This window comes from Mus caroli, unplaced genomic scaffold, assembly GCF_978045245.1.
Source record: "Mus caroli unplaced genomic scaffold, Mus_caroli_1 scaffold_1, whole genome shotgun sequence".
Classification (NCBI taxonomy): Eukaryota; Metazoa; Chordata; class Mammalia; order Rodentia; family Muridae; genus Mus; species Mus caroli.
This window is the reverse complement of record NW_028227256.1, coordinates 125,049,731-125,059,364: the sequence shown is the minus strand read 5'-3', so window position 1 is coordinate 125,059,364 and position 9,634 is coordinate 125,049,731. Positions and strand designations below refer to the sequence as shown.

General features: G+C 43.6%; 1 non-coding gene and 1 pseudogene across 1 annotated transcript; both read left to right on the top strand.

Moving 5' to 3' along the window:
- Window positions 1-1,771: 1,771 nt before the first annotated feature.
- On the top strand, window positions 1,772-3,082 carry LOC110297050 (elongation factor 1-alpha 1 pseudogene; annotated as a pseudogene).
- A 4,137-nt stretch (window positions 3,083-7,219) lies between these two features.
- LOC115032382 (U6 spliceosomal RNA) lies at window positions 7,220-7,324 on the top strand. Its single transcript, XR_003838063.2, has one exon. It is a non-coding gene; the product is annotated as a U6 spliceosomal RNA (small nuclear RNA).
- The last annotated feature ends 2,310 nt before the right edge of the window (window positions 7,325-9,634 follow it).

Sequence of the window (9,634 nt, the reverse complement as noted above, 5' to 3'; positions counted from 1 at the left end):
ATTCACTGATAAGTGGATATTAACCCAGAAGCTCAGAATACACAAGATACAATTCACAGACCACATGAAGCTCAAGAAGAAGGAAGACCAAAGTGTGGATACTTTGGTCCTTCTTAGAAGGGGGAACAAAATACCCATGGGAGGAGTTACAGAGACAAAGTGTGGAGCAGAGACTGAAGGAATGACCATCCAGAGACTGCCCCACCTGGGGTTCCATCCCATACACAGTCATCAAACCCAGACACTATTGTACATGCCAACAAGTGCTTGCTGACAGGAACCTGATATAGCTGTCTCCTAAGGGGCTCTACCCGTGCCTGACAAAAACAGAGGTGGATGCTCTCAGCCAACCATTGAACTGAGCACAGGGTTCCCAATGGAGGAACTAGAGAAAAGACCCAAGGAGCTGAAGGAGTTAGCAGCCCCATAGGAGGTACAACAATATGACCCAACCACTACCCCCAGAGCTTCCAGGGACTAAACCACCAACCAAAGAATACACATGGAGGAAGGGCTGCATGTGAAGCAGAGGGTGGCCTAGTCATTCATCAATGGGAGGAGAATGGTCCTGTGAAGGCTCTATGCCCCAGTGTATGGGGAATTCCAGGGCCAGGATGTAGAAGTGGTGAATTGGTGAGCAGGGGGAGTGGGGAGGGGATAGGGGGTTTTCAGAGGGAAAACTAGGAAAGGGGATAACATTTTAAATGTAAGTAAAGAAAATATCTAATCAAAAATCTTTTAAAAAAATAAAATTCCTGGGGCTAGGGCATAGCTCAGTACTTGTCTAACGTGAATAGAGTTTGATTCCCAGCACTGCATAATCAGGTGTGCCAATCATGGCTTTGATCCTATCACTCAAGATGTGAAGACAGGAAGATCAGAGGTTCAAGGTCAGGTCTCAGTACATACTGAGCTCAAGATCAGCTGGGCTACATGAGATGCTATCCCTAAAATAAAATAAGATAGAATAAATAATAAAAGATCAACCTTTCAAAATGAAGGCTGTGGCTTCAGTAGTATTTAAGTGTGATTTCCTGTCTCACACAATGGCATGGTTCACTGTTTTAATATAACTTGGTATCAGTGGATGACAGAGTCGTTGTTCAAGATGCACCTTGGCAAAAGAACACATTATGGCAGAAGAGCAAGTGCTACCATTTCCTCTCCGACTAGGAGTTAGGAAACTGTGAGAACTGAGGTGTGAGACTAAGGGCGAACAATCCCAGGGAGAGCAATCCGAGGGTGAGGAAGAGCAATCCCAGGTCAGGCTAGGTGAGAAGCACCAGTCTGCTGTAATCTTGCTTGATCTGTGTCATTAACTATTTTATCCATTTTTAAAAATTATTTCTTAAAAAACCATGAGTGAAAAGTGCATCTCGGACAGTGAGGCTGTGGCTCAGTCATTATTATAGTATTCACCTAGCAGAAAGCCCTGGGCTCCATCCCTCACACCATATACCCTAGGTATGATGGAACATGCCTGCAATTCCAGCACTGAAGAAATGGAGGCTTTTTCGCAATAGGTTTGCCGTCCTAACGCAGGTGTTGTGAAAGCCACTGCTAATTCAAAGCAAAAATGGGAAAGGAAAAGACTCATCATCGTAATCGGACATGTAGATTCTGGCAAGTCCACCACAACCGGCCACCTGATCTACAAATCATCGAAAAGTTTGAGAAGGAGGCTTCTGAGATGGGAAAGGGCTCCTTCAAGTACGCCTGGGTCTTAGACAAACTGAAAGCTGAGTGTGAGCATGGTATCATTATTGACATCTCCCTGTGGAAATTCGAGACCAGCAAATACTATGTGGCCATCATTGATGCCCCAGGACACAGAGACTTCATCAAAAACATGATTACAGGCACATCCCAGGCTGACTGTGCTGTCCTGATTGTTGCTGCTGGTGTTGGTGAATTTGAAGCTGGTATCTCCAAGAACGGGCAGACCCACGAGCATGCTCTTCTGGCTTACACCCTGGGTGTGAAACAGCTGATTGTTGGTGTCAACAAAATGGATTCCACCGAGCCACCATACAGTCAGAAGAGATACGAGGAAATCGTTAAGGAAGTCAGCACCTACATTAAGAAAATTGGCTACAACCCTGACACAGTAGCATTTGTGCCAATTTCTGGTTGGAATGGTAACAACATGCTGGAGTCAAGTGCTAATATGCCTTGGTTCAAGGGATGGAAAGTCACCCACAAAGATGGCAGTGCCAGTGGCACCACGCTGCTGGAAGCTCTGGATTGTATCCTACCACCAACTCGTCCAACTGACAAGCCTCTGCGACTGCCCCTCCAGGATGTCTATAAAATTGGAGGCATTGGCACTGTCCCTGTGGGCCGAGTGGAGACTGGTGTTCTCAAACCTGGGATGGTGGTTACCTTTTCTCCAGTCAATGTAACAACTGAAGTCAAGTCTGTTGAAATGCACCATGAAGCTTTGAGTGAAGCTCTTCCTGGGGACAATGTGGTCTTCAATGTAAAGAACGTGTCAGTCAAAGATGTTAGACGAGGCAATGTTGCTGGTGACAGCAAAAACGACCCACCAATGGAAGCAGCTGGCTTCACTGCTCAGGTGATTATCCTGAACCATCCAGGCCAAATCAGTGCTGGCTATGCTCCTGTTCTGGATTGTCACACAGTCCACATAGCATGCAAGTTTGCTGAGCTTAAAGAAAAGATCGATCGTCGTTCTGGTAAGAAGCTGGAAGATGGCCCCAAATTCCTGAAGTCTGGTGATGCTGCCATTGTTGATATGATCCCTGGCAAGCCCATGTGTGTTGAGAGCTTCTCTGACTATCCTCCACTTAGTCGTTTTGCTGTTCGTGACATGAGGCAGACAGTTGCTGTGGCTGTCATCAAAGCTGTGGACAAGAAGGCTGCTGGAGCTGCCAAAGTCACCAAGTCTGCCCAGAAAGCTCAGAAGGCTAAATGAATATTACCCCTAACACCTGCCACCCCAGTCTTAATCAGTGGTGGATGAACGGTCTCAGAACTGTTTGTCTCAATTGGCCATTTAAGTTTAATAGTAAAAGACTGGTTAATGATAACAATGCATCGTAAAACCTTCAGAAGGAAAGAATGTTTTGTGGACCATTTTGTGTGTGTGTGTGTGTGTGTGTGTGTGTGTGTGTGTGTGTGTGTGTGTGTGGCAGTTTTAAGTTATTAGTTTTCAAAATCAGTACTTTTTAATGGAAACAATTTGACCAAAAATCTGTCACAGAATTTTGAGACCATTAAAACAAGTTTAATGAGGAAAAAAAAAAAAAGAAAGAAATAGAGATGGGAAGATCAGAAGTTCAAAGTCATTCTTGAGGCCATCCAGAGACAACATTGAGAGAGAGAGGGAGAGAGAGAGAGACAGAGACAGAGACAGAGACACAGAGAGATAGAGACAGACAGAGACAGAGACAAAAAGAGAGAGACAGAGCCGGCATTGCATCTTGGAAGCACACCAAGTAAGAATAAAAGTAACTGGAAGGAAGGGTTCCCAGAGCAGAGAGTTAGTTGTATTAGTCAAATAGGGATCTGTGGTCATGGTGTGTTTACGGAAAGCCCCACTATTTACAGCAATTCAAAGAGAGCAAGATCAGTTGACACTGGGGCACAATGACATCATCAGGAAGCCATACATCTGATCTGATGGTGCTGAACACCTCTTGCCTGAGAACTAGCCAGAATATGGATAGCTCAAAAATGGTTTCAGACAGTGAGCTACGTAGTCTCTCCAGCTCTGTCCTAGACTTTGTAAAGAGCCACCACATTCCTGGAATGTGAGAGGTTATTTACAGGAGCATGTACAAATTAGTGTCTACGCCACTACTGAAGAAAATGTCTGTCCCTACAGCCATTAACTGACTCAGAGAGGGGCAGTGCCTATGACTGAGCTCCTAGGGCACTCCTGCTCATGCAGTGCCTCCTCAGTTTTCTAGATCCCATGGGAAAGAGGGACCACCCACCCCAGTGACCCCCACTCTCAGCAGACTTTCCTCATGATTATCTTTTGAGTACCTATACATGAGCCGTGCCTATGGCCATACAATTCTCATCAAAACATGAGTTATTCTGAAATCATAATTTCCTGAGTTTTTCTCCTACTAACCAACTTTATTGTTATTTCACCATTGACACCTCGGCTAGAGAATACAGGGCAGGAAACAAATCCCCTAAGTATGCAATAAGGAAAATATTTAATCTGGTCGATTTTGTAAGAGAATCTTTAGAGCTGGTGAAATGACTCAGTGGGTAAAGATGCTTGCTGCCAAGCCTGGTGGTCTGAGTTTTATCCACATGATGGAAAGAGAGAGCTTCTGACTCATGCAAGCCAACTCCTGCCCTTCACACACACACATGCACAGAGGCATACACACACCCAACACATAACACAAATAAATAACACGACAACTTTGTTTAAAGGATCTTTTTAAAGTGGCTTTAGGGATCATCACTCTGTAAAGATGCTACCACCATCCGAATGCCATGCAAGGGGGTTGCCACCTTTCAACAATCGGGCAAACACTGTCATCTCTAGATTCCCACTCAAGAGGTGCTCAGGCAAGTTACAAAGTAAGGTTTTTTTTTAAGAAAGCTTATAATTTTGTATTGTGCTTCATTCATAGTTATATGGAGACACATGAAATTTAAAACGTGACTTTGGCCATAACCAGAAAATATACGTTTAGGAATACAGCTCAATAGCAGATTGCTTGCCTATGGGCAAGGTATTGGGCTCTATCCCACTGAACAGTTTGGGAGGGAGACAGTGGAGGAAGAGGAGAAGAGGGGAAAGGGGAAGGAAGAAGAAGGGGAGGGCAGAAAAAACAAGGGAAGGGGAGGAGAGAAGAAGAGGAAAGGGAAGAATGGGAAAGCAAGTGAGAAACAAGGAAAGAGAAATCAATAGTCAACTCCTTTGCATAATAAGAGCCATGGGTGAGCAGCCCTGGGATCCTTGCTATGTGGTGGAGGGGAAAGGTTCTTAGAGATGCCAGGTTCTGTTATCCTCAGAATGCTGACTTTTCTCCTCACACCTGTTGGGTTTTGCCATAGAGATGGTCCTCTCAAGCCCAGCCACCTCTCTCCAGTTGGTTTCAAAGCAGAGGACAGAAGGCAGGGTGCAATCTTTCTTCCTTTCCATATCTTCATTTCCTGGTGGCCCTTGGGTCACAGGAGCCAGATCTCATCTCAAGGGAGGTCTAGTCATATGGCTCTTTATAACATCAGTCTGTATCGAGAAGGAGGTAGGAAAGGTTTTGAAATGACTCAAGGGTGAGTTGAGCAGTAACACCTGACACCAAGAGAGACTCCCTTATTAGAGAGAAATAGAGACAGAGGCTAAGAGAAGTTGAGATATGTACATTTAGCATTTGTTTTCTAACCTCATAACTGGTTGGTGTAATAGTTAAGGCCTGACCCCAGCCTTCTTCTTACATGTTAGAACAACATTGAGTTTGCCAAGAAGCTGATTAGAGGACAGTAACACTGAGGATTTTTGCATTAGACAGCTGAAATAATGGGACAGGCAGAGAGCTGATTTTTCTTAATATAGACACTCCTTCCTTCCTTCCTTCCTTCCTTTCTTCCTTCCTTCCTTCCTTTCTTCCTTCCTTCCTGTAGTGGCTATTCCTGGTTGTCAACTTGACTACATTTGGGGTGAACTACAGTCCAGAATTGGAGGGCTCACCTGTGATCCAATCTTGAGGCTGTAAGACTCAAGTTTCTGACCTGGATCTTGATGTGGAGATCCTGAAGCACAGTGGTCATGAAACCTTAGTCCCAGGCAAGGTAGTACATGCCCTTAATCTCAGGAGACTGAGGTAAGGAGATCTCTAAACCGAAGGTCAGCCTGGGACAAAGCAAGTTCCAGATCCAGGTATGTATCAAGACCTTAATCTAGGCCATACCTTCTTCTGGAGACCTACATAAGGACATTGGAAGAAGGAAGATTCACTCTTAGACTGCTTGCATTTACTTGCCAGCACATCTGTTGGAACCTACTTCTACAGAAGACCAGCTCAAACAACAAGCCTTGAAGGACTGAGCAACTACTAGATTCTTGGACTTTCCATCCATAACTATTTGTATATATGTGTATGTTCATGAGTGTATGAATATGTATGTGTGTGTTCATGTGTGTATGTATGTACATATGTGTGTGTATATGTGTGGGGTGTGTGTGTGTGTGTGCAATTGTAGGACATATCTGTGCAGGTGCCCTCAGAGACAGAAGAGGGTACTGGACCCCCTGGACCCCTAAAGCTGGATGTACAAGAAGCTGAAAGGTGGACATAAGTGCTGGGAACCAAACTTCTGTCTTCTGAAAAAGCAGGGGGCACTTTTAGCTGAAGGAACTACTGACTGAGATTTGAATAGACCATAGGAACAGTTAGTTTGCTAGGTCATACTTTCCATGTAGGGATACATACCAATCTCGTTCAGAGTGTGATCCCTGTCTTTGCCTGACTTGTTGGGGGCAGGTAAGCTGGAAAGAGCTGCCCTGTGGCATGGTTCAGAAAAGTAAAATGCATACTCTATTTAAATTTTACAAAATATAAAGTCTACTGTCAAGATGAGTCAAAAAACTCATTGATCACTAGTCTGTGTTGTATGTCACTGAATCTACATGACACCTTAACGTGTCATGGAACTTGATTCAGGTTGAGTTCCTTGTTATGGCATCAGAGGTAATTTCTTTTTAATGGCTCTAGAAAGTGGAGAGATAGATAGCTCAGGAGTTAAGACCTAACCCTTCTCTAGCAGAGGACTTGAGTTTAATTCCCAGCACCTACGGTAGATGGCTCACAACCACCTGCACAAACCACCTGCAGCTCTAGGGATCTCATGCCCTCTTTTGACCTTTGCAGGTAACCACACACATGTGCACAGATGTGTGACAAATCTCTTTTAAAATAAAAAGCTTCCAAAACTATAGTATTTTTACATTGTTATTTTTCTGGTTTTGCGAGGGCAGAGTCTTGATTCTTTGTGGATGGTTATTAGAGACCCATCTTTTGAGAGAAAAGAAAAAAAAATCATTCCCTCAAACATATTAAGAAAGCAACAACTCTGGACTGGAATCCAGGGCTAAATTACTTGATTCTATTATGAAATAAAGGGATGAGATGTTGGTATCTCCTGAGCAGATCCATTCCAGTGTATGTACAGTGGGAGCCATACCCCTTTGCATCTTCTGTGAAGAAATGATTTTATAATGAACAGTTGAATGGTCATTTCGGCAGCACATATACTAAAAATTAGAACAAAAAGAAGATTAGCAAGACCCCTGAGTGAGGATGACAACCTAATCCCTGAAGCACTCCATACTTTTCACAGCAAAACCAGAAGAGTCTACAACATCACTCTGCTGCGGGATCGTAAACAAGCAAGTCAAGGACAAGATTCCTACCAAGAGAATTAATATGTGGATTGACCACATCAAGCATGCTAAGAGCCAAGACAGCTTCCTGAAACTGGCAAAAGAAAATGATCAGGAAGAAGAAGAAGAAGAAGAAGAAGAAGAAGAAGAAGAAGAAGAAGAAGAAGAAGAAGAAGAAGAAGAAGAAGAAGAAGAAGAAGCCAAAAAGAAAGACACCTGGGTTCAAGCAAAGCACCAGGTGTTCCACCCAGAGAATCACATTTTGTGAAAACAGGAGGGAGCCTGAGCAATTGGACCATGATCCCCATGAATTCATGACTTAATGTACAAAAAGAAATGAAGGGCCAAGACTACAAATCGGCATGCTTCTAAAGAAAAAAGTTTTACAAAGAAGTTGAGGACTGGGGATGCAGCTCAATGGTAGAGTACTTACCTAGCATGCAAGGCCCTGAGTTCAATCCCTGATACTCTAATAAACAAATTAAATTAATTAATTAATGCAAAAAGGGCAATTGGTAACCTTGAAATCACATGACACTTCTGTGGTCTTTCATGAGTTTACTAGGAACCCTGTCACTATTTCCAAACACAGAACCAGTGTATTTGGGGTTTCGAACAACCAACTAGAGCATCTAATTTTAGAATAAAGGCAACTCACAAATAGTATTGGCCTGTGGCCCCTGGAGAGTAGTTCTTGGAAATTCTTACGTCATGCCTGTATTCTTAGGTACCCCATGACTATGAGAAGTCTTTGGCAGTTGGCAGGGAGTTGCCCAAGCACTTTCCCCGAAAGGCTCTCCTACCTTTCTGCCCTTCCAGGGTCAGAATGGCTTTCTCTTCAGTAATCCCTCCTGAAGATAGATCTAAATCTCACCCACCCACCTCTGCCACAGAGATCATAGAGGAAGACCCATGGATATGATGGGCACAGACTGGCACCTCTTGGGTCCCCTGCCATGGACAGACTTACTTTCCAGATGCAAGAACTGTAGACAACAGATGGCTGCCAGATGTTGGCCTTTTTTTCCGTAGTTACCCTCGAGTAGAACTTTGCCAAGATTGTGCTTTCTCAGAGTGGTTTGCATTTACTGGCTGAGCAAGACAGTAGGCTGCAATCTAGGACAGGTTGGTTTGGCCTGAGAAATGCAGGTGGACAATACTCTCCAAGATACCCAGAGGGCTGGCCAAGGTTTTGGTTGGACCTACATGGCAATTCGACCTTTTCTTCTACCCAATCCTGTTATGTGCCCCATCTTCTAGTTGGTTTTTATTCACCAGTAAGAAACTTTGCTTTATAGAACAATTTCTGATGTATAGAGAAGTTGAGATAATTTCTCAATTAGCATATACCCTACGTTCAGTTTCTCCTATTATTAACACCTTACATTAGGATGGCTGTTTATTGTGTTATGTTTGCTTGCTTGCTTGCTTGCTTGGAGACAGTTTCTAGCCCAAACTGGCCTCAAGTCTCCTGTGTAGCCAAGGATGATCTTGAATTTCTGATACTCCTGCCTCTGTCTCCATAGAGCTGAGATTAAAGGAGTGAATCACCACGGGTGCTTTATGCCACGCTGGGAGACCAGAGCCAGAGCCTTGTGCATGCTAACCAAGCTCTCTACCAACTCAGCTGCATCCCCACCCCCACTGATCCAATAATGAACCAATATCAACATACTGTTATCAACTGGTCGAGCTTTGTTTAGATTTCCTTCGTATGCAGCTACTTCCTTTTCTGGTTCAGGGATTGCATCATGGCTACCACATTGCATTGGCTCATCACATTTCTTTAAGCAATGGTCCTTCCACAGGGTTTGGCTCTATGTAGTATCTTGCACCTAAAGATCCATCTTAGAATTTATTTCTAGAGGCAGATATGGTGTTTGCCTGATATCCTAGCATGTGAGGGGTCAGGATAAAAAGACAAGGTGTTCAAAGTCACCTTCATCTACAAAGAAAGTTGAAGCCTAGCCTGGGATACATGAAATCCTATATTTAAAAAAAAAATAATAATTTAATTTAAAAAGAGGTGCTAGAGAGATGGCTCCATGGTTAAGAGAACCAGAGTTTGGTTCCCAGTAATCATTCATATAGGGTGGCTTACGACTATCTCTAACTCCTGTTCCAGGAGATCCAACACTCTACTGGCCTCCAAAGGCACTCACATACACCCAGAGCCATACATACACATTAGTAAAAATAAATCTTTAAAATCTTACAGAAAAGAAAAGAAAAATCATCTGTCCCTAGACCTAAGCTGTGTGT